We start from the raw sequence: 24,234 nt of genomic DNA, 5'->3' as shown, positions 1-24,234 counted from the left end.
AATTGTTGATGAAAAATAATATCAGTACCTACATTTTAATAAATTCCCAAGAACGTTCAATACTGACTGGGACACCATGAATACTGGTGGGACACATACGTCTCAGTAGAATGAAAATGCTAATGACTTTTAAAATAAACAAAAGAACGAATACTTACTTACCTCAGTATATAACGAAAACACTAACACAATAAATTACTATACTAGTTAACACGCGCTTTGTTAATTCTTCGCTGACTTGACACTTACGCTAATTATTGACCCAAAAGCCAATAATAGCTGTGTCGAAATAGAATGCAATAAATTGGTAAACAGGAAACTGTTTTCCTCTTTATTAATATTTTCAAAGTACATTAACCAGTAATTGCTGACTGATATTTACGCCAGCTGTTGACCGAAAAGCTAATAATAGCTACGTGAACAGAAATATGTTAAAATTAATAAGGCAATAAACAGGAAATTATTTTTTTATTTTGCAATTACATATTTATGCCTAGTAAGCGTCTGGTACATATTCAATGTAATATTTTGTATAAAAACTAAAAAATGTAAATCTAGTTTTCAGTTATAAAATTAGCTTCGAATAAAGCAGGCAAACGCCTAGCAAAAATACACAAAAGGTATTTTATTCACGTTCGCTAAACCTAGAGGAACGTAACTTACTTTTGGTTGGTTTTAAAACTCAAAAACCACGAATAATTGTAAAAAACAGTGTCACTTACGGAATTCGCGTCCAAACTTCTGATCTTTTTTCAACTTATGAGCACGTGTTTACGATTAAATATCAAATAACGGAAGGAAATACCGCTAAACCCATTTTAGTCTCTTAATTTCCAGGCTAGGCATCCTCGAACATATACTGGGACACATAGGTCCCGTTCGGATCGAAGGGGTTAAGCTCGCTCCGATAGATGTTTTCATTTATTTATTTAATTGAGTCGTGGTAAGCTCATCTACTAGCTATTTTTAAATTATTGAGCTGTGGAGCTCCAGCTACAAACTTAAGCTGATTTTGCCAAATGATAGATTGATTGAGAACTGCAAAATTATTGACTTAACATTACAACTCAGTTTACACATGCGACATTAAAATTTGTACTGGAATAATCTCATATGTACGTGAAACTAAAGATTTTACATAGTCGTGGTTACTGAGTTTTTGATTTTGGCATCGTTTTACTATTTTTCATTATCCTGAAGCTGACAGACTCTTATTGATCTGCACGGGAAGGAGTACTTGGCAGTATGGCTTAGGAAAACCTATGATAACTAGGCTCTAGAGACACAGATGATTCATTTATAATATAGAGAGAACAGAGAATAATACAGATGATCAGTGTTTCAAACAGTGGCGATCCAATTTTAGTGTAACGTAGTGGTAATAAACTGACGAGATATAAAATTATTAAATCGAATGCACCCGACTCTCACAAATGCTCATTGACAGACATAAAACCAACATATATTTTATGAATGTTGACGCAACAATCCCATTTATCAAAAATATGTTACACTTCATTCGACTTTTTTTTAATACCAAGTAAATACATAAACTTTATGCAACATCACTGAAATTAGCCAAGCTACTGCGAAATATATAGATCCTCATCTTGGGTTGAAGAAATAATCACAATAGTTTCAGATGTTAATATATCAGTTGTATGGCAACAGCAACAAGATTGCTCCATACACTTATTCTCAGTGATATCATCGAGCCTAGCCCTCGACCCGAAGTATATTTCTGCTGCGGTTTCCAAAGAAGGCTTCATCTGAACTCAACTTCGGTTAGATGCAATCAGTGCAAAGACTTCATCTCAGGCCTTAAGACCCATAGGGAGTGGCCATCTCTTGGTTCAAACCACTTTAATCACTGTGCCGTTACCCTCACGAGGACATCAGCCAGACGGGCAGAGGCATCTTCCCCATTTAGGAACCGGATATTCCACGCGCATGTCCTCAAATCGTATTCCTTAGTTCGTTTGCAGGAGTCATCACCATTGCGTGGACTTCTACATAAGGAACCATCCTCCATGGACTTAGTCCATAATTTTACTACAGTGCCATCGATCGGATTCTAATGAAGCTATCCATCCAACTCAAATATGTTGTGTGAACTTGACCTCAATCGATCCACCTCTTCAGAGGTTTAATAGCTATGCAGGCACACCAACGAATGTACATATAGAGACACACATATTTACATATATAATATATGTGTACGCATGAACAGTAAAAGAGGTAAATTTTACATACTTTTTAGCAACAAAAGAATTGATTTTTTCACTCCAGCATCATTTCAGATATAGTAAATTCCACGCAAAATATTCATTCTACCAAAATATAATCTCGCTTTCGCTGGCCTATTTTCGACACAGCGGTAAAAACCAGTATCAACAATTTGCTGCCTCAGCTTTGATTCCAAATATTCACTTTTGTTTGTAGCCAAGGCGTTGAAAAATTACGCATACGCACTGGTGCACAACAGAAATTTTTCATTTATAACATCATGAAAATTCTATTTGCCCACAAATAAAATAAATCAATTTTTCCACTTTGTTCACAGCGTTGCAGGAGAGCATACATACATATATAGTGGGCTGTGAGGAAATTACAATAAATAATTAAATATAAATTTACGTTTCGCCGACTTTTGCATAAACTTTATAAAGCAGTGCAGCTGAAAATCAAAGCATGCAAGGCGATGAAGTGTAATACAAAATGAATTGGCCTAAAATTGGCTAGAATGGAACTTCCAGTAATAAAATTAAAGTTGAAATTTATTATATTGCGCACAAAATTATGGAAATAAGCTCGGCTTAAGGGAAGACCAATACTAATAATACCGTATAGGAACATAAATGCATATCCGAGCCAAATACCTCCATACACTGGCTCACATAACTACTTATATTTGCAAGTGAAGTCAATTAACCCGTGGGTACGGACTTGTTTCAGAACATATTTACATGTGGAACGGATTTCATCTTTGGATGATCGGAGTAGGATGTAAAAGCAGTCTATCTTACGTAAGAGTTTGTTTATTTCTGAAATCTTAGTGACATTTGTAGTATCAAAATGACTGCAGAAAATTAGAATTCCAAAACAAAAATAAAGTAATAAAAACAAAATACGTCATCCGCTCCTAGGGCAAACAAGAGCAGTTTAGTCATTGTTTGCATTTTATAGTAATGCACTTGAATTTGAGTCCCTTGAATTAAAAATTACCAAAATTTGCCATTATGTACTTATTTTAAAACATTTCGATTGACAACATATCAATGTTATAGTCATTCGTTCCGCTAGTTATACATATCAATTGGCTATACATAGCATTTTTTTTTTAATAAAGAACATAACATACATACATACATAATTCAGCAAAATAAAATAAAATACATTTTTTTTTTTATTTCATAACAGTAAAGTCTGATTTTATAGGTAACAAACGCATTTGTCTTCAGATTATTAGTAGTGCATAAACATATGATAATTAATATAATATTTTGGAGAACAACCTATAAGCGGGTTGATATGGATTCTACTAAATTTCCATAAAATTTCCCATTCCTTGAGCCAAACAACCTTAAGGCCCCTTTTTTCTATTCCTGTACTTGGTTCTCGAGATAGGCCCAACAATTTTCCGTAGGGCTTATGCTAGAACTTTGGGGAAGTGTTTGCAAATACTTTGTGTTGAAAGGTAACCACATTTTAACATCATGAGCTGTACATTTGGAACTGCTATAGAGTACACATAAAAACTCGGTGGCAGACATACCCTTTTTCTCTGCACTGGAATGTACATTTTTGCTGAGAAGAAACAACAAGAGATGCTCGTGCATCTATAAATAGTTTCACATCCATAAAAAGTAGCTCTTCCGACTCCCTGAAGTGGCATACAATCCTAAACCTCCGCCGTGCTCTACAGTGGATTTAAGGTTTTTGATCGAATACCATCCCAACGAAAACTTCGATATGCACAGTATTGAATTCACATATAAATAAAATGAGTTATAGCTCCGGTTCAACTAAAAAAATAACGAAATTTGTATGAGCAACGGTTCCAAAAACAATAAAAAAATACTTCTGTAGGAACAGAATTGCATTGCAACGTTTCTTGTTATAACTATTTAACAGTTAATATTTAAGCTTGCAATTTTACTTATAAAATGCGAAATAGTTTTAGAAAGCGTCACAACTTTGAAATTCAAACATGCACGGGATAATTCAAAATACTTCTTTGAGCCACTTTACTCGTCTATAAATAGTTCGGGCACAAACCAAGTTGTTCAATAAGTTTTGCGGATTTCTACTAGCCTAATTTTATTTTAGTTATATTGGTACACTCTTCATATAAACGTATGTGAAATTTCATTTCAATCTGTCAATTCATTCTTTGATTACAAGTCATTTAATACCGACGTGTCCCAGTATTTTCTACAATGCAAAAAATCAAGTATCATGCAATTGAATTTTTATTTTTGGAAGGTTTAAAAGCAACGAAAAATTATGAACTAATGTTGAAAGTGTATAATGACTTCTTGCCATCAATTAGGTTGCTGAATTTAAAAGTGGTCGTACAAGCCTTGAAGAGCATCCCCATCAAGGACGTCCGAAAACAGCAACAACACCATAAATCGTAGAAAAAATACAGGGAATCGTATTGGAAAATCGTCAAGTGATTGAAAGATATTTAGTAAAAGCCCTAAGAGTCTCATTGTGCAGTGTAAGCAATCTTTTGACTAAAGTATTGGGTTTCAGAAAGCTGCGTGCATAGCGGGTGCCGCATTCGATAACAGTGGAACAAAAACACATTCGAATGCGACTTTTTCAGCAACATTTAGAGCGATTTTGAAAGGATAAAGTAGATTTTGTGCCCGATTCATCACTATGGACGAGATTTGGGTCTATAACTATGATCCTAACTGAAAACAGGAAGCTAAATAGTGGTGTTAACCTGGTTATTTCGAAAATGTTAGCAGTAGTTGTTTACAAACTGGTAAAACAATAAATTCTAAATATTATTGTTACCTTGTATTGTATATGAGCTAAAGAAAAAATTCGTGAAAAAAGAAAAAAAATATTTTTCATAAGTCAGTGCACTGTGCCACAGAAGCATTTTGGCAATGGTGAAATTCTATGAAATAAAGCTCTAGATTAGGCCCCTAGCCGCTTTCATCTGTTTCCAAGCCTAAAAAAATGCATGCGTGCAAAGCATTTTCTCTAAGATGATGAGGCCATAACAGGTGTGGATGCGTATTTTGCAGCCCTTCTAGAGTCTCACTTCAGGGATGGAGTTCATAAATTGGAATCTCATTGAAACAAGTGTACTGATGATCATGGAGATTATACAGAATAAGAAAGTGCATTCCAAACCATAAAATTGTGTTTTCCTATCGAACGACAAAATTCATTGAACCTGGTATGTTTAGATGGGTTCTCAGTAGATGTGCCCGAAAATCGAGAGAGCACAGCGGCCAACTTAGTAAGTCTACAGCTGTAAAATTGGCTTGAATACTTATTTGGTCTTGGCATTTCACGGAGTAGCGCTTTATGGTTATACGAAAGGTTAAAGCTATTAAATTTGGTCACCAAGATCAGTGCATTTTTTTCTTCAAACGTTAGCGAAGAAGCTCATGCTGAGTGATGAGGCTCATTTTGGGTTAATAGGCGGCTTCGTAACCTATGCTAGCTCGAGATTCTCAAAATTTTGGTAGCGAAATTTGCAATTGATACCACTTAACTTCGACCATAATATGTAGTGAAGGGTATGTAAATCTGGGCACCTAGAGGGCTAATATTTAGAAAAAATGAAAGCTGGAATATACCGCCGTAACCACACTTGGGTGCATTTAGCTTTATGTGCCGCTGTAGACTCTTATCAAAAGACTCATATACATCATCTGAATCTGCACACCGAAAAATTATTCATTGTTTGGTTCGAGTTTGAGTATGGCGGCGTTATCCGGTCTTATCCGCGTTCTTCCTAAAGTTGAGTCACACTTATGTAAAGATGCAACACTCATCCAAACGGGATCCAAAGGGGTGTCGACTATTGCGTAGCAGCGGCACTTCTTAGACATTTTATGCCACACAAAATGAACATAAAAAAGAACGGAATAATTGTGGGAAACTTGCTTAAACCGTTTGATTTATTTAATTTCAAAGTTCCAGCGTTTTCAATAAAAAAGCCTTTGGTAAAATTTTACAAGGAATATTACTTTGCAACACTTTAATACATCAACTCCCGTGTGGATCGTTAATTTTTACTCCGTTTTTCGAAAAGCCTAAAAATTAGTTTAGCCGATTGATAGAGGGGTAAACACATTTGAATGCCACGAATGGGTTAAAATATTACAAGGGGTCTTCTCAGATAAAATCTGTATAAACAGAATACAGAAATTTAGAAAAACATAAATAACAGGTATATATTTTATTTATTTATTTAGTTGTTTATTTGTTTAATGTCTAACAAAATTCAGAACAGACATGTAAGATATAGGTACTACTGTGGGCAAAAAGTAAGGTGAATTTATTTGTCAAACTTCGCGGGATTAAAATTTCGCTCTAATTTTTTTTTTTCGGAGTTGGCAGCACTGTTAATAACATCTCGGCCAACTTTCATGTGAATGTCATTATCAGTAATATATTTACGCTTGTGTTTACCAAACGACCAAGAGTGCATTTTTCGATTTTTACAATGTCTGATTTGATTGAGCAGAGAAGTGCCATCACATTTTGTTTGCGGAAAGAAATTTCGGCTGCGGAAACGTTTAGAATGTTGAAGAAGGCATTTGGTGATTCGACCATGTCGCAGAAAAATGTTTATAAGTGGTACAAAGACTTCAAAGAGGGTCCAGAACGTGTTGATGACTTGGAGCGCTCCGGACGACCATCGACGTCAACAGATGACCAACACGTCAATAAAGTGAAGGAGTTAGTGCTCAAAAATCGTCGCTTGACTGTTAAAGACCTTACTGATATGATCGGAATATCCGAATGATCTGTGAAAACCATTTTGAAAGACCATTTGGGCCTATGAAAAGTCAAATCTCGTTTGGTACCGAAAACTCTGTGTGAAACAATGCTTTCAGACTATCAGGACAAGCTCAAATGCATCATTACGGGAGACGAGACTTGGATTTATGCTTACGACCCTGAAACAACCGACCAATCAAGCGAATATCGTGCTAAAGGCGGGTCCAGACCAAAAAGAGCACGTCAAAGTCGTTCAAAAATAAAGGTCATGATGACAGTTTTTTTCGATTTTCGTGGTGTGGTGCACTATGAATTCCTTCCACCTGTCCAAACTGTTAATAAGGAATATTATTTGAGAGTTATGCTTCGTTTACGTGAAGCAATTCGTCTAAAAAGACCAGAATTATGGGCCAACAACTCTTGGTTTTTGCATCACGATAATGCACCGTCTCACACTGCACTCGTTCTTCGAGACCATTTCGCCAAAAATTTCATGCATACGCATATCGTTCCGCAACCACCGTATTCGCCTGATTTGGCTCCGTGTGACTTCTGGCTATTCCCAAAACTCAAGAGACCACTCCGGGGAACGCGTTTCGAGTCGATTGAGGAGATAAAAGCTGAATCGAAGAAGGTGCTGATGGCTATACCGGAAATGGACTATTTGGCATGTTTCGGTGATTGCAAAAATCGTTGGCATAAGTGTATTTCATCGAGAGGGGATTATTTTGAAGGGGATGAAACTGATTTACAAGAATAAATAAAGAGTAGTAAATTTCAGCTAAAATACAAATTTACAATATTTAATATTAAACAGTGTAGAAAACTTAGATTAAGAACATAAAAAACTATTGAATTGCTAAAAATATATAGAAGTTATTAACGAAATTAATACTTAGGAAACTAAGATAACAAATATTAGGTATTAGGTATTATTTAGATTTCTTACATAGAAAATAATTTTTTAATTGCGTTTGTAATACATGTTTGGCCCTAGAAAAGTCTAAATCCAAAAGGGAGGCTTGATAATTAGATCAGACAACGTTCCAACGAGAGACACATTGGCACTATATAATGTCCTACTAAAGCCAACGCAAGAAATTTTGCAACGGGAAAAATTTCTGAAAGGAACTTTAAACTGTATTCTTTCTAGAAGGACCGGACAGACAATTAGTCCATTAATGAGATCAAAGATAAATGATACTGCCTGAAAAGTACCTGTGCCACTTAATGGAAAGAGACTAATCAAACGACAGCGTGATTCGTATGATGGTTTCGGGTCTGAGAAATTTAGTGAATCTAGTGCGAAACGCACAAACATTTTTTGAACCCTCTCCACTAGATTTATATGGAATGCACGATAAGGTCTCCAAATAAGAGGCATAATCTAATTTGGACCGAACAAACGCAGAGCAAATATCTTAAGAGTATATGGATCAGTGAAGTGCGATGAGTGACGTCTAACAAAAGCGAGCATAGCAAGAGAATTGGAAACGGCATAATTTAGGTGCGCGATAAAATTAAGCGTTCAATCGAAGAAAACTCCTAAATTTTTTATCACATCAGACGAAGCAAGATATGTATAATTGATATGAGAAGAGGTATAAAGGGGGTTTTGAAGGTTAGAAAATGAGATTTTGTGACATTTTTCAATATTTCACTAGAATTTCTTATTTCATCGTACACTTTTAGATCATTAGCATAGAGAAGAAAATTAGCGAAAGGAAAAAACGAACAAATACCATTAATAAACAAAACAAATAACAAAAGTCCTAAAATACTACCCTGAGGTACACCAGAGGTGGCAATATACTGTTTCGAAGAAACTCCATCGATAACAACAGTACTGCATCTCTTTATTAAATAGGACCGAATCCAATCGAGGAAAGTAGCATGAAAACCGAGACAAGCCAATTTAGTACTAGAATCGTATGGCAGATTTTATCAAAGGCTTTAGAGAAAGCGGTTTATGTCGCGTCAGTTTGGAAACCATTCTGGAAGCCTGCGTGCCAATCGCCAGAAAAAAGGGATAAGTTAGATAACGTAGATTTTTCAGTACAAAACCATGCTATCTAAGACTATTTAGATGTTCAACGCTAAAATATAAGTTGGTTTTAACAACGCATTCAAAAAGTTTAGATACAGCAGATAATTTGGAAATTGGAGTGAATAGGAGTGACAGAAGTCAGCTGCCAATCATCGATAAATATTCCTTCAGCCAACCACACATAGAGTAGAAGTTCGATCCAAACGTAAGCGAAGTGCCAAGCGAAAACCTAAATGTCGCATATTTTTAACAAAATTATAAATGTATTATTTTTGCAATGAATGGTGCGAGTTTACTGATCGTAAGTGTATGTATGTATATTCTTACCAAAATAATTACTAACAAGAATTTCACACAACCGGAGGCAGCTGCTATCCCCTCATAAGCCATGCTGAAGTTAAAGTGGGGCAAGAGCAAGCAAAATATTTGCTAATAAAATATTTTAATAACACAAACGAGATATATAATATTTATACGTATGTGTACGAATCTAGCGGCTCCAGCTAGTACTCGTAGCAAAAAGGAAGACTCCAGTAGGATGCTGGCATACACAGAAGGCAGTAAGGATGTTGAAATTTGCAAAAAGATCTTCAGTGCTTTACAGGCAGAAGCCCGCCTATAGTGAGTGCGCGTTATTAGCCTCAAACTTCTAAAAATTACCGAAAAAGCAAGCTACTACATATTTTTAATGAGTGCGGATTTTCTGTGTTAAAGTTGTGAAGCAGCTGCAATCAGTTTTTATTGCCGCAACTTCATTTACAAGGTATGAATATTTGAAAGTCTTGAAAATTTGCTTACATGCACAGATGCCCAGCTTACACCTTAACTGAGGAAATAATATGAGAGGGAGGGAAACAGGCAAAAGCAGTAATGAGTTGCTGCCGCCAAAGGCAAAAAGCGGGCTACAATAAACTCTTTTGCAAGGAACCTTAGCAGTCAAGGGTTCTTCTGGATTTTCGGGCCTAATGGAAATGAATGTGTGTATGTGTTCATTTCCATCACATCTGTGTCTGAGTGTGTTTGCAATTGTGGCGTTAACTTTTCTCATATGTGCTCCCTCTTTAAGTAAATAGTATGAAATTGTCTTTGCCAGTAAACAAGAAAAAGTTTGCCGGTAAGTATTAAGGGGCCAGAATCGTAGTAGTCGTGTGGTTTCACTTTAATAATGGAAAATGTAACATAAGTTTTTGCTTATGGAAGGCCACTTCAATTTGCTTGCATGTTTCCGAAAGCCAAAGATCGCAGGATATGCAATCTGTTAATGAAACAGTGGGCAACCAAGAAGTGAAGTGCAGGCAGACTAGTAACATAGTAGACGCATATGGCATGTGGCATATGGCATGTTAGCAGAACGATAACCAAGAAAGCAGGCAGACATCCAAACATTCCACAGCAGACAATCAAATGGCTTTTGTCAGTTCACCAGCCAGTCAGCCTGCCTGCTAGACACGTTGACATGCTGTTAACCCGGTAATGGAGAAAGTTTAAGTTCTTATGCCTTTAGCATTTTGGCTTCACTTGTCTGTCGTGCTTGGAAGGAAATCGCTGTCAGTTATGCAGGCAAATAGGCGGTGCAGCTTCATACATATATGGGTATTCATATGGATATATAAAGTATCAGGTCAGTCCATAAGTTCGTGCGTATTTTACCCATAATTTCACTTTTGTGCGATTTTTGCATACAAAAAATTATTCGCGGAATATAACGGAACTATTTATATTTTCTTTGATATATTGGGCAATCAACAAGTGACTTTAATCGCGGATGGAAGCACGAGTTGTTAAAAAATAAAATGGAATCTTCGAACGCGTATAAGAGGCATATTTTGTCTATTTTTATAAAAGTGGTAAAAATGCAACAACTGCTGCTGTAGAAATAAACACTGTTCAAGGAGGGGATTCCGTGAGTGTAAGGACTGCGCAAATGTGGTTTTCAAAATTCCGAAGTGCTAACTGCGAGGTGGAGGATGCCCCACGCGCTGGTCGTCCTGAAGTCTTTAACTCCGACGCCTTGCTCGAACTCGTGGAAGCTGAACCAAATTTGACAGTCGATATGATAGCTTAGAGGCTATATTCATCGCATGGAACAGTTCACAGGTACCTGGTTCAGTTGGGAAAGGTTTCAAAGCTGGGAAAATGGGTTCCGCATAGACTTTCCGTCGCCAACCTTCAGCAGAGAGTGAATGTGTGTTCTCAGCTGCTGCAATGGCTTGAAAATTAAAGTTTTTTGAATCGTATCGTTACTGGTGATGAAAAATGGGTCCTTTACAATAATCTTGTTCGCAAACGTCAATGATTAGATAAAGATGAAACACCAGAATCGACCCCTAGAGATGCCCTTCATGCCAAGGAGATTCTCGTGTCTATTTGGTGGGATATGGCCGGTATTGTTTATTATGAACTTCTGGAACCAAATCAGACGATAACTGCTGATTATTATTCCCATCAGCTATCAAACCTGAATGAGGAACTTAAAAAAAATCGACCGTCTTTAGTGAATAGACGCAAAGTTTTGTTTCACCACGACAACGCAAGACCTCATACCGCAAGGCAAACATTAGGCAAGCTGAACGAGCTCGGATGGGAGCTAATGCCGCATCCACCATACTCTCCCGATATTGCTTGCCTTGTGATTATCACCTTTTCCGTGGACTTCAATCCCATATGAGTAACAAGAACTACTCCTCAAAAGAAGCTATAAAAAGGGATATCGAAGCGTATTTTGACTCCATGGACAAACAATTTTTTGAGCAGGGAATTAAAAATTTGCCTAAACGTTGAGAAGACATTGTAAATAATGAAGGAAAATATTTTATTAATTAATAAATACATTAAACACCTTTTTTATTAATTTTAAAACCACCTTTAAAAAACGCACGAACTTATGGACTGACCTGATATATACGAGTATATTGTACATGCATGTACATATATTCAATTATTTTTCCCTCCCTTCGTGCTGTTTTAACTTGCTTATCGGCTGGTTTGCTGGCTGGCAAATTAGTTCAACACATTTTCGGTTTGCTGTTTTAGTTAATTTATGCACATTTCACCACACACTTGCCACCTCACAAGTACTTGCCAGCTCTCAGGCACATACACACACAAGCAAGCACTCACCCCAGCATTTTGTTAAGCTGTGTAGTTTTCGCTGCATCCTTTTTTTCGGTTAACATTTGAAATTTTCATGTTGTCAAGCACTTTTAATGAAACCAAAAATTTTTGCCAGCAACTGTTTGTGGTCAAGTACTAAGGCAAATGTCAGACCAACTTGCATGCACACACATTTAATGTACTGCAAATTTTGCGTAAGTTTTGCTTACAGTTAAGTAACGTTAGCTGATGGTATTTACATATATACAGATGTGCATGCACACACACATATGTAAACATTTATTTCTCATCTTCTGTGCGCTTGATCATATGACTTATTCTGTAAATCTCCGGAGAGGTTTCATTTGGCATTTTTATTGTTTAATTTTGGACAACCAAAAGAGCGAAATTTTTTTAGAATTTCGAATATTTTGAAATAATAATTTTTTCCATTAATTGAAGATATGAAAATCAGACGAAGAATAATTTGGCTATAATAAAAATTCGCTAATGCCTTAATTTGATAAACGTTTACCCGACTAGAATTACAGTGAGGCATGCCGAAGAATCAGTTAGGCCCGAATTAGGCAGGCCTTACTGAGGCACGCCTCACTATTACCTTACCAGGCCCACGTTAGGCAAGGCAAAGATTGGCATGCCATAACAATACCAATATGGTTCTGGTCACGAAAATCTGTGGCAGTGTCTCACTTAGGTATAAATTGGAATCCCTAACTGATTTGTAGAAGGGCATCTGGAGTATTACCAAAGTTCGGTTTTTCGAACCTGCGAATAATGAGGCAGATGTGTGGCAAGGCGATGAAAGATGTCGATTTTATTAAAATTTTTTTTTTTTTGACTATTTAAGGTACAACTGACTGTTTTTATTTCATAACGATTTATACATTTAATACATAAAAATGTATACCATAAAAAGTAAATCATTGCGGAAACGTAAACTCGGTCGTTTAAGAGCGGAAAAATTTCGTAATGCACGACGTAAATTATCTTGCGTATCGGAACATTCCGCTTTACTTGACAGCGAAAGCAGTACATCTTCGATTTTATTTAATTCTGAGATGCCGGGTGATTTATTATCAATGAATAATAGTGATCATAGTACTGATTCAAATTTTATTCATGAAGAAGTAAGTGAAAATGTGACATTTACTGAAGACAGCATTCATGGTATCGAAAAAAAAGAAAACATTTGAATTTACATCACTGTGAAATGTGCGCATTATCCATCGACAGTGTGCAGGCTATACATCATTGCAAGTGGCAAGATTGCAAGAATTATCGTGAACTCAGTGTTAATAAATTGTGTTGATACGAGTATTATTATTCTAAAAAAGTTTGTGATTCTTCTAAAAAATGTCGCAATTAAGAAAAAACGATCAAAAATATCGGTTAGTGGTTTTTTCAAACTCTGGTAAAGAAGATGAAAAAGAAGCGCTCGACATTGTACCCAGCACGTGGGTTTATTACGATGAAAAATCTGATGAACTAATATCTAAATTTTTGCCTGAAACGATGTATAATTCCAAGAATTTGAAAATGTTAACCGACATGGTTAGGCGTTGTACTGAGCCTTGTACTGATTGGCCATCTTACAAAGTACAAATTCGTGTACGAGCAAGTAAGTTTTATTATTCAAATAATACAATATTAAAATAAGCAAATATTCAATTAACAATTCATTATTTCGATTTTAAAGATTCGTGTGTGGAATATTTATAAAAATCTATTTTTTTAATTTCTGGACTATTTAATCAATTGTTTTGTAGATTCTTATGAGGGTGCTGAAAAATTAATCGAAAAATTAAAGTATGAAGCATACGCTCACTCGACAGAAAATGAAGCATCCGCAAAAAAAGCCAAAAACGATGAATCAGCCTACAAGACACTGCGGTGATTGGGATTGTGGGCGGCTGGAAGGAAGAAGAAGATGGACCTAAAAAAGCTTCAAGAAGTTCCCGATGATAGCAACGCAAATAAAACTGACCAATAACTAAACAATAATTGCAAGTTATCATTAACTGATCATTATCATTAATTATTTATCATTAACTTTTTGTTTTTTCTGAATTTCATTTTAAGTACTAAAGTTTGTATGTCTAAACCTAAATTTAAAAAGTATAATATAAATTTTATTTCAATTTTATTTTAAGAAAAAATTATAAGATGTGAAAATTTTTAAATTTTTTTATATTTTCAATTGGCTGTGTTTCTTATGACTAAGTTGTTCTTGTTTGAACTAGTAATTGCCTTAGTTCTTAAATAAACTAACTTTCATTATTTAAATGTAATCTTCTGGTGTACGTATAAAATTGTCATCCGATTAGTTTTTGAAATCGGTGTATCTTGAGTCTAAACCTTATTCTAAAACGTCTTGGAGTCCAGGTATGGTTGCATGCCATAACATAAATAAGAAGTTGGATTTGAGGCATATTATCTTTAACTACTGTCATTAAATGTGGCTTTGAAGCCACTACTTAATTAGAGAGCCGAATTTGGACCACATTAGGTTTTAGTTACCACTGCCAAGTGTGGATTTCAAATCACCGCCAAGTGTGGCTACCGAACAACCGCCAACTGAGGCTTCCAAACCACCGCCTTATCAAAAAGCCAAGTTCGGGCCACATTAGGTTTTAGTTATCACCGCCAAGTGTGGCTTTGGAACTACTGCCTAATCAGGAAGCCAAATTAGGCAGTTTGGCTGCCTTATGAGGCGCAAATTTTGAATGCGGTCTAGCTTATTTGCGCTTAATCACCGTCTTACCAAAATTTCTAGTCGGGTAATTTCTTTATAAAAATATAAATTCTTAATGATTCGTATACAACTTGCTTTTAATGTTCCCCAACTCTGAGACAAGTGTGAGATATACTCACTTACTACTTAAAATCATACTTCATCAAATTCGGGTGTATTTTTTTCTACTATTTTATATTTTCATAGAAGATTCTAGAAACTCCAAAGTATCATACATTAAATAGTTGGAAACATTTAAAATGGCGTTTCGTTTACAAGCCTCAAAGCAATGAAGCAGTTACAAAAACCAATTCAACTTACTATGATGAAAAATTGTTAAACAGATATAATCAGAAATTCAAAACAGCGGGCCCATTAATTTGTAAAGCTTTCAAATGTAAAATTTCCAGCTAAAAAATTTGCACGTAGGAGTTGTCGCAATGCTGAGTTTCAATGTGTAGTCGAAATCAACAAAAACAAAATGGTAAATACCTAACAGCGACAAATTATTCTAAAATTTTGGTCCGTGATATCAGTTGGCGAAAATTTGCTATAGAAATTAACTTTCATATTGGATTCGCCACCCTGAATTTGCCAAGTTTAGTCAGAGATTTTAATTCAGCACACCAACAAAACTCAATAAAAATATTTAAAACTTTGTAATCTTTTTTAGAATTTGCGAAGCCGTTAAAAGGATACATTTTCAATTAATTTTAATGCCACACAAAGAAAAGAAGAAGATGTGAAGTTTTGGACACAGGTCTTTTAGCCATTAAACACGCAGAAAACGAAACCTGAAATACGTATTTCTGTTTTTCCGTATGAACCCCATTACAAAATGTCAGCCAAATTAAATCGAAAATGTTTGAGTCAGAAAGGTGTTCGGTTTGAAAAAAGTCTCTTTATATGACTTAACGTTATGGATTGCATTAGTGTGTGTGTGTGTGTGTGTGTGTTTTCGGGATGACGCCCGTGCAGAGGAAACTCTCTTGAGTACTACTGTGGGCAAAAAGTAAGGTGAAGTTGATTGTAAAATGAAAAATCTTTATTTGTTCTTGTAAATCAATTTCACCCCCCCCCCTGCAAAATAATCCCCTCTCGATGAAATACACTTATGCCAACAATTTTTCCAATCCCCGAAACGTGCCAAATAGTCCATTTCCGGTATTGCCATCAGCACCTTCTTCGATTCAGCTTTTATCTCCTCAATCGACTCGAAACGCGTTCCCCGGAGTGGTCTCTTGAGTTTTGGGAAAAGCCAGAAGTCACACGGAGCCAAATCAGGCGAATACGGTGGTTGCGGAACGATATGCGTGGAATTTTTGGCGAAATGGTCACGAAGAACGAGTGCAGTGTGAGACGGTGCAATATCGTGATGCAAAAACCAAGAGTTGTTGGCCCATAATTCTGGTCTTTTTAGATGAATTGCTTCACGTAAACGACGCATAACGCTCAAATAATATTCCTTATTAACAGTTTGGCCAAGTGGAAGGAATTCATAGTGCACCACGAAAATCGAAAAAAACTGTCATCATGACCTTTATTATTGGACGATTTTGACGTGCTCTTTTCGGTCTGGCCTCGCCTTTAGCACGATATTCGCTTGATTGGTCGGTTGTTTCAGGGTCGTAAGCATAAATCCAAGTCTCATCTCCCGTAATGATGCATTTGAGCTTGTCCTGATAGTCTGAAAGCATTGTTTCACACACATCAACGCGACGACTTTTTTCCAAGAAATTGAGTGTTTTCGGTACCAAACGAGATTTGACTTTTCGTAGGCCCAAATGGTCTTTCAAAATGGTTTTCACAGATCCTTCTGATATTCCGATCATATCGGTAAGGTCTTTAACAGTCAACCGACGATTTTCGAGCACTAACTCCTTCACTTTATTGACGTGTTGGTCATCCGCAGCGCTCCAAGTCATCAACACGTTCTCGACCCTCTTTGCAGTCTTTGTACCACTTATAAACATTTTTCTGCGACATGGTCGAATCACCAAATGCCTTCTGCAACATGCTAAACGTTTCCGTAGCCGAAATTTCTTTCCGCAAACAAAATTTGATGGCACTTCTCTGCTCAATCAAATCAGACATTGTAAAAATCGAAAAATGTACTCTTGGTCGTTTGGTAAACACAAGCGTAAATATATTACTGATAATGACATTCACATGAAAGTTGGCCCAGATGTTATTAACAGTGCTGCCAACTCATGAAAAAAATAAGTAGAGCGAAATTTTAATCCCGCGAAGCATAGTTTAGGTATGGTAGTATTCAGACTTGTAGCCACAGAGCTACATCTACGTACTAAACACCTCTCCACTATCTACCACTCTCCCCACGGAACTGTCCAAAAAAGGAATTACCTCACTGGGCTGGTTAGTTCATAGGCTGCTAGTTATTTCGCCTATGAACCTCCGCGCGTCTTGAATCATTGTGGATATATTTTACATACGCGCAGATTCACTTCCAGTTATCATCCAATTTTAGCAGAAAATCTATAATATTCTCTCCGTTTAATATTCTACAGGTTTTGAGAGCATCGCGTGGGAATTGAAACAAGACATGATCAGCGTTTTCTTCCCCCTTCGCGCAGATTCGGCTGTTTGGTGAACTATTATGCCGAATCTATGGAGGTATTTTCGAAATACCCCGTGCCTTGAAAGGAATTGGGTTAGATGGAAGTTTGTTTTCCCATGGTTCCTTTCTAACCAGATCGTAAGAATGAGTATTAGCCCAGGCGTCCATGTACTTTTCGGTAATCTGTTCCACCGGTCTTGTCAGTGGGCGATCGAATGACGCCTTTCTTCTTCTGCAATTCTTTTACGACTTGCTCCACCGTCGGGCTCGGATAGCCTTAAATACACTCTTTGCAACGCTTTCGCCAAAATGTCTACGGGGACTAGACCAGCTATAACGAAGGAAGCATAGTCCGAAATTGTACAGAATCAGCAGGTAGTCCGCAAAGCGTTTAGCTTATAGACGGCTATCAGTTTTGTGTAGCTATTTATGTTCAGTGCGTCAGCCCAGATCGGTGCGGCATATAAAAAAACCGAGCTGACTACCCTGCTATAGGTATAGTATTCTTTTGCTGTGGCTAGATTCCGCGATTGCTCACTACACCTTGATCGCACCGTGTCACAAGTCAATGAAAACAATGGCAAAACTACATGAATTGAACTTCGAATTGCTACCACATCTACCGTATTCACCAGACTTTTCTCTCAGCGACTACTGGCAGTTCACAGACCTAAAACCTAAAAAAATGCTCGCAGGTAAGAAATTTCGCTCTAATGAAGAGATTATCGCTGAAACTGAGGCCTATTTTGAGGCAAAAGATAAACCTTTCTACAAAAGTGGTACTGGAATGATTGCGTTGTTCTTGATAGAGATTGATGAATAAAGCTTATTTTGAAAAAAAAAAAAACGTGTTTTCTTTGTTAGGCCCGGGACTTTTCAGTCCAAGCGTTATTAAAATCAATTCCACTGCTGATGTTCTTTAAGCTTTATTTTTCCGTTAGTAGTGCAAGATTTTTAATTACCCCATCAGGTTGATTTTCTGCAAGTTTGGTGTTTTTTGCACTTTCTTATATATATTGTACACACTTGACAGTACTATAAAATGGCTATACAACAAGTTAAGATTAATTAATAAATTCATATCGCAAGATCTCTATTTATGCTCAGATTAGAGAACCTGTAAACATTTTTAAGTCCGCGACGGTAAATGAAAAGCTAACAAAATTTTGGCTTTTCGAAATACAGTCACGTCAGTACATATATTACATAAATTTATTACACTCGTAATATTCCACCTGCCAGGCTAAATGCTTAAAAATATAGTATGAGCTACACAAAATTTGTATTCGAAGTCAACACGTCATGCAAATGCCAACGATTTGTTGTTGGAAAACTGGCATAGTTCTCTGGCCAACAATTTAAATGGGGATTAAAAGGTTTTGGCTGAAAACAGATGAGAATTAAGCCTTTAGTGCCCGTATGTTTTGCAAAAAGTGTTTTTAAGATAATAAAATAATCGTTTAATTCAAAGCTTAAATGCCAGCAAGAAGACAAAAATTAAATGTCGAAATTAATTTGTGCCACACAGTGCGAATTTTTTATCATACATGATTAGTTCTGTAGTATTATCACATTTCTAATTTAGCAGCAACATGTAAAAATACTTTTAAAGGGACTTCGCAGTTTTACTTTGGCGCCATGATTAGGAAAATTATTAAAACACCTTAAGTAATATAAAATATTATATAATGCAAAGAAAGGGGAACATAAAGCAAATTTAAATATATATTTTCGCTGCAATCATTGCTTTCGAATATGTGAAAAATTAAGGATTTAATAATTTTCATAATAGCATAAGAGTCACAAGAAATGAAAGAATATCACATTTGTTTGAGAAACGTGCTCGTTGGCCAGATCTTCGAGTATTCCTAGTCATATTAAGCGCGTATATACATAGTTCTTCAACCGGGAATAAAGCCAGAATCCCCAAATTGGCAGTTTTTCGAATAAATTCAAAGACAATCTTTGCCCTCATAAAATGCTTTTATAGATTTATAATAGTGTTACGAATCCTAAGCCCTAATAATAAACAAAGCCTTAGTATCGCACACATATAGATTTTCTCATGCCAGAGGTGTACAAACTAGGCAATGCGGCGGTAAACGAGCTGGCAAAGAAGATATAATTAACGAACTTAACTTTTTTAGTGAATTAAAGATGGAAACACTTAGACACCCACAATACCACCAATCTCTAGACAGAATGGAACGCCAAGTATTCACAGGACCTACTCATGTACATAGCCATGTGACTATTAAAACATCATTTCATTGCAGAGATAATGTGAAAATTTTGAAGCTGAGCATAGCGCCATCTGCGGAAATAAAGAAGAGCCCGGAGAGCTCGGAATTTTTGGATGAATAGAGGTTGACTACTGGCAGCCACTTCAACGTAACCTATGTTAAGATACCTACACATAACTGAGGTGAATGGAGAATTTACCGAAAGAGCTTATAGATTTTAATCACACCTCTATGCGCTATAAATCTACTAGCATAATTAATTTTTGACAACCTAACTTTCAGGTAGCTTTCGATTTTTGCGTTAAAAAATGTCTTGTCTTTTGATAAGATTTAATAATCGACCATATTTTCGGCTTCTTTATAAGAAGTAAAGTTCTCTTCGGTCAGGTCATCAATAAGTAACACGGTGCGACATCAAAAATCAAACCGCACCGGACCTTTTTTTTCTGAAAATATACCTATTCAATAGCAAAACCCTCGCTGGGTTTTTAAAAGTTAGCTCGAATTTTTTTTTTATTGCGTTTTGAAGTTTTCTATTTTCATGAGATTTTGGAGTTTTACCTGTACGCTAAATTTGACTTATAAATCGACCTTTGTTTGATTTAATCGATTTATTTTGTCATAGCTTGATGCAGAAATTTCGTACATGTACAAATAAACTTATTTTGAGAAGAACCTGTATCTCAATACGCAATTTTGAATACCAAAATTTCGAAAAATTGTATGTTTTTACCATTTTTTACTGTAATTATGAAAATAATTTTATACGTAACCACCCGTTATACACATTTTCAGATTTTTCTATTTTTGCTAGTATTTTTTCCAGATACGGTTTTCCAATGAATATTGGATGTAACAAAATGTGATCGTGAGTAGTGATAAGCAAGATTGGTCTCACAAGACTTTTAGCCTGTTAAGTAAATAGAAAAGTGGCTAGCACACATTCCAAAATAAAAAGTATAAAGAAGGTTGTAGTCTGTCTTATCAGGAAATGTTTGTTTTTGAAATTCCAAAATTTGTTCCCAACGATTTTACCTGTTCTAAGATCGCAGCAGTCTGGCATGGAATTCTTTACTGATGAATCTGATTACTCTGATAATGATGATGTTGATATTCAATCATTATCGAAAAGAGCTCGTCTCTAAGGTTTTAGTACGTAAAAATTCTTTATTTTAATAAAAAAAAAAAAAATTATAAGAATTCAAGTCTATATTCTTTTTACTTAATCTATTTAATATTTTTACCTACAGAGTTTTTAGATATTTAAAAAAAAATTTAAAGCAGAGTATAAAAAAATTATTTTTATGAAGAAAAATCTTGTTAAAAATTTATTTTTTTAGAAAATAACAAACTTAAAGTTCAGTTTTATGTTTTTATCTTATAAATGACTTTTTTAGTACATTTTGCAACATTTTTGCTAGAAGAAATAGTGAGAAATTTTAATTATTTTCATAATTACAGTAAAAAATGGTAAATACATACAATTTTTCGAAATTTTGGTATTCAAAATTGCGTATTGAGATATAGGTTCTTCTCAAAATAAGTTTATTTGTACATGTACGAAATTTCTGCATCAAGCTATGACCAAAATAAATCGATTAAATCAAACAAAGGTCGATTTATAAGTAAAATTTAGCGTACAGGTAAAACTCCAAAATCTCATGAAAATAGAAAACTTCAAAACGCAATAAAAAAAAAAATCGAGCTAACTTTTAAAAACACAGCGAGGGTCTTGCTATTGAATAGGTATATTTTCAAAAAAAAAAGGTCCGGTGTGGTTTGATTTTGATGACCCCAAAATTGTCGCACAGTGTAATAGTCGGAGGAAGGAGCCATGTATGGTGAATGGAGCGGCTAGTTGAGTACATCTCACTGAAACGCCTATAAAGTTTTCTTGACGACTCCCTATGTTTTTGAAGATATTTGAACTTCGATGTGCAGCTTAATTGTATCAATTACTGTTGATAGCATTTATCAAAATTTGTTTCTTTAGTCTAGAGTCGCATAGTTTTACATTTAACGTCTACTTCGAGACTTTCTGTCCTCCTTTCGCCTTCTTTGTCGCTGGTATTGGTGTTCACATATTTTTATTTATAGAGCATGTCCGCCGGTGCTGAGTGGTCTCAAGTGGTACGGAATAAATACCTACTTTAATATAGCAGCCCTACTAGGACTTGTAAGTATTGAGGGAGATGATCACTTTATTGACCACTTTACCTATACTTCCGTCTCTTCGCACGTTCAAGTCCGTATTGAAACCTGGGTTAGCTGTCGCAACACCTCTGGTTCTGCCTAATGCCAGTATTTAATTATTTAATGAAATTTTTTTTTGTCTCATTCCGGAGTACGCAACCACTTTTCATCAATAGCAAAATTTGGTTGCATCCGTCATACTTCAGCTTATGCTCTCGGGAAACTATAACTAGGACTTAGGGTAAGCCTAGGCCTTAAACTGGCAGCTTTCACCAATAACACAAGTTTCGCTTTCGGCTGGAGATCCTCTTACAAATAGCTACATTAAGCAATATAAGATGTATTCTTACGGTTTGTTATCTAACATATATTTGGCAGACAGTAAAATGAGCTGACTTCGTAACTTTTAATACTACACCATCGGTATATGCCACTACCTTAAAGCCATCTCCGTCAAATTGTAGCACGATACTGACTGCCTTGAAGAAAAGCGTGAAAAGTGAGTTTTCTCAATTTTGATTGAACTTGAAAAATAGAAAATATGAGCGCCCACTAGCAATATAAAAAGTAATTCTCCCATACGCTTTATGATGGCAAAATTAGAACAGATAAAAATAATTTGTGGTTCCACAATAGATGAATGACTCCAGAGGGAATAGTTAAGGCGAATACTTTTAAAATTACAATTTTACATACCCTGCTCAAAAGCACAATTTTAAAAATAAACTTTTTCTCAAATTATGCGCACTTGCATGCAAACCGAAAGCCGTAAATTAAACTGACCCCTGAGGACAGCACGACAGCAATTAGCTCACGCACACACCCGTAAGACCATCTCTACTGACTTTTAAACAAAACCTAAGAAAAGTCAAACCATCCAATCCGGAAATATGTACTTGTTCATTAGACCAGTTGAATTTATGACGCCCAAAAGCATGCTACTAATTTATATGCGCAAAACTTTGACGAGAACTTGCAGCCTCTTTTCAACCCAATTTGAAGCCGAAAGTTAATCAGCGGGGGTAGGGGAACTTATGTATTTTTAATTCATGTAATTGCTTTATATAAACTTGAAAATGTTGCGTTAATGTGTTAAATATGGAATTCAAAACAAAAAACAAAAAAGGAGAAACTAAAGATGGGACTTAAAAGCAGTCCACCACAGCAACTTTTTGAAAAATTTCTTCTAAACTTTTGCGCATAATTTGCATTTTTTGGCAATTTGAAGCGCGAAATAGTGGTTATATGCACGTAATACCAGATAAACCGATAGTACGCTACAAAAACAAAACAAACTCGACGTTAGTATGAGCAAATGAGCTGAGCTGATGGTTGTACAGCGAGCTCGGTTACCTTTTGCATAAATTTCTGATTAAGTGTTGTAATGAAACTGAGACGGAGCTTCACAAAAACAAAAAAAAAACGATATGTAAGAAAGAATAAAAAATGGCAAAACGAATAACTGCTATGGCGACTGTTGTTCCAAAGTGTGAAAAGAAAATGTAGCGTTAAATGGACCCCGGAGATGAATTTAAATGAACTAAAATTTGATTACCACACACAAAGTTAGTTGGCAGTACAGAGACACCCCCTGTGTGGCCAGCCAGCGGCAAAAGGGACATTCTGCCTTCGATAGTTGATAGTCGTAGGGAAAAGCACGAGTAAAGTAACTAAATCTTAGCCAACAAAGTTGTGGCGTGATTTCTTAATTTTTCTGCTTTGCCTTTTTACTTTCTTATATTTCATTTGCCTCACCCGGCTGCTGCCATTGCCTGGTGGGGCTTTTAGTTCATTTTTCTCCTTACTTACCACTTTTAATGGATTTTCTAAGTCACACTTAGCTGTCGTTGGTCGCTGGCTTCGCTCGCCTGTGTGCTGCGCCAATGCGCTGCGGGCCAAAATGTCTGTTGTATGTTACAGTGTTTCAAACTTGCTTAAATATATGTGCGCTTAGTTTTGTTATCTAAATTCAATGGACTAGCCAAGTAATTTGGCTGGAGTCGAAGTGTCGCGAAGAGTATGCCGCGTTATAGGTGATGGTATCCATGTCGCGCCAAGATCCGCCTATGGCTTTTTATTGGCAAACACTTAAATGCTTTTCCAAACATTGCTTTTTTTACTTAAAATTTTCTCCCAAAGAAAATGGATAATTTAAAGCTTTTAAAATCACCATTTATGGGTTTACATAAAGAACAAGCAATCAACTTACAGACAATCAAAAGAAGAAATCATGAATGTAATTGGAGCTGTAAAAATGGAAGCCTTTGTGTGATATCATACTTTAATTTGCAACATTGAAACTGGTTTAATGTAGAGGAATATTATTTATATTTTGTATTACTTATATAAGCTT

The sequence above is a fragment of the Anastrepha ludens genome, chromosome 2 (genome assembly GCF_028408465.1).
Source record: "Anastrepha ludens isolate Willacy chromosome 2, idAnaLude1.1, whole genome shotgun sequence".
Classification (NCBI taxonomy): domain Eukaryota; kingdom Metazoa; phylum Arthropoda; class Insecta; order Diptera; family Tephritidae; genus Anastrepha; species Anastrepha ludens.
This window is presented reverse-complemented; position numbering follows the sequence as displayed.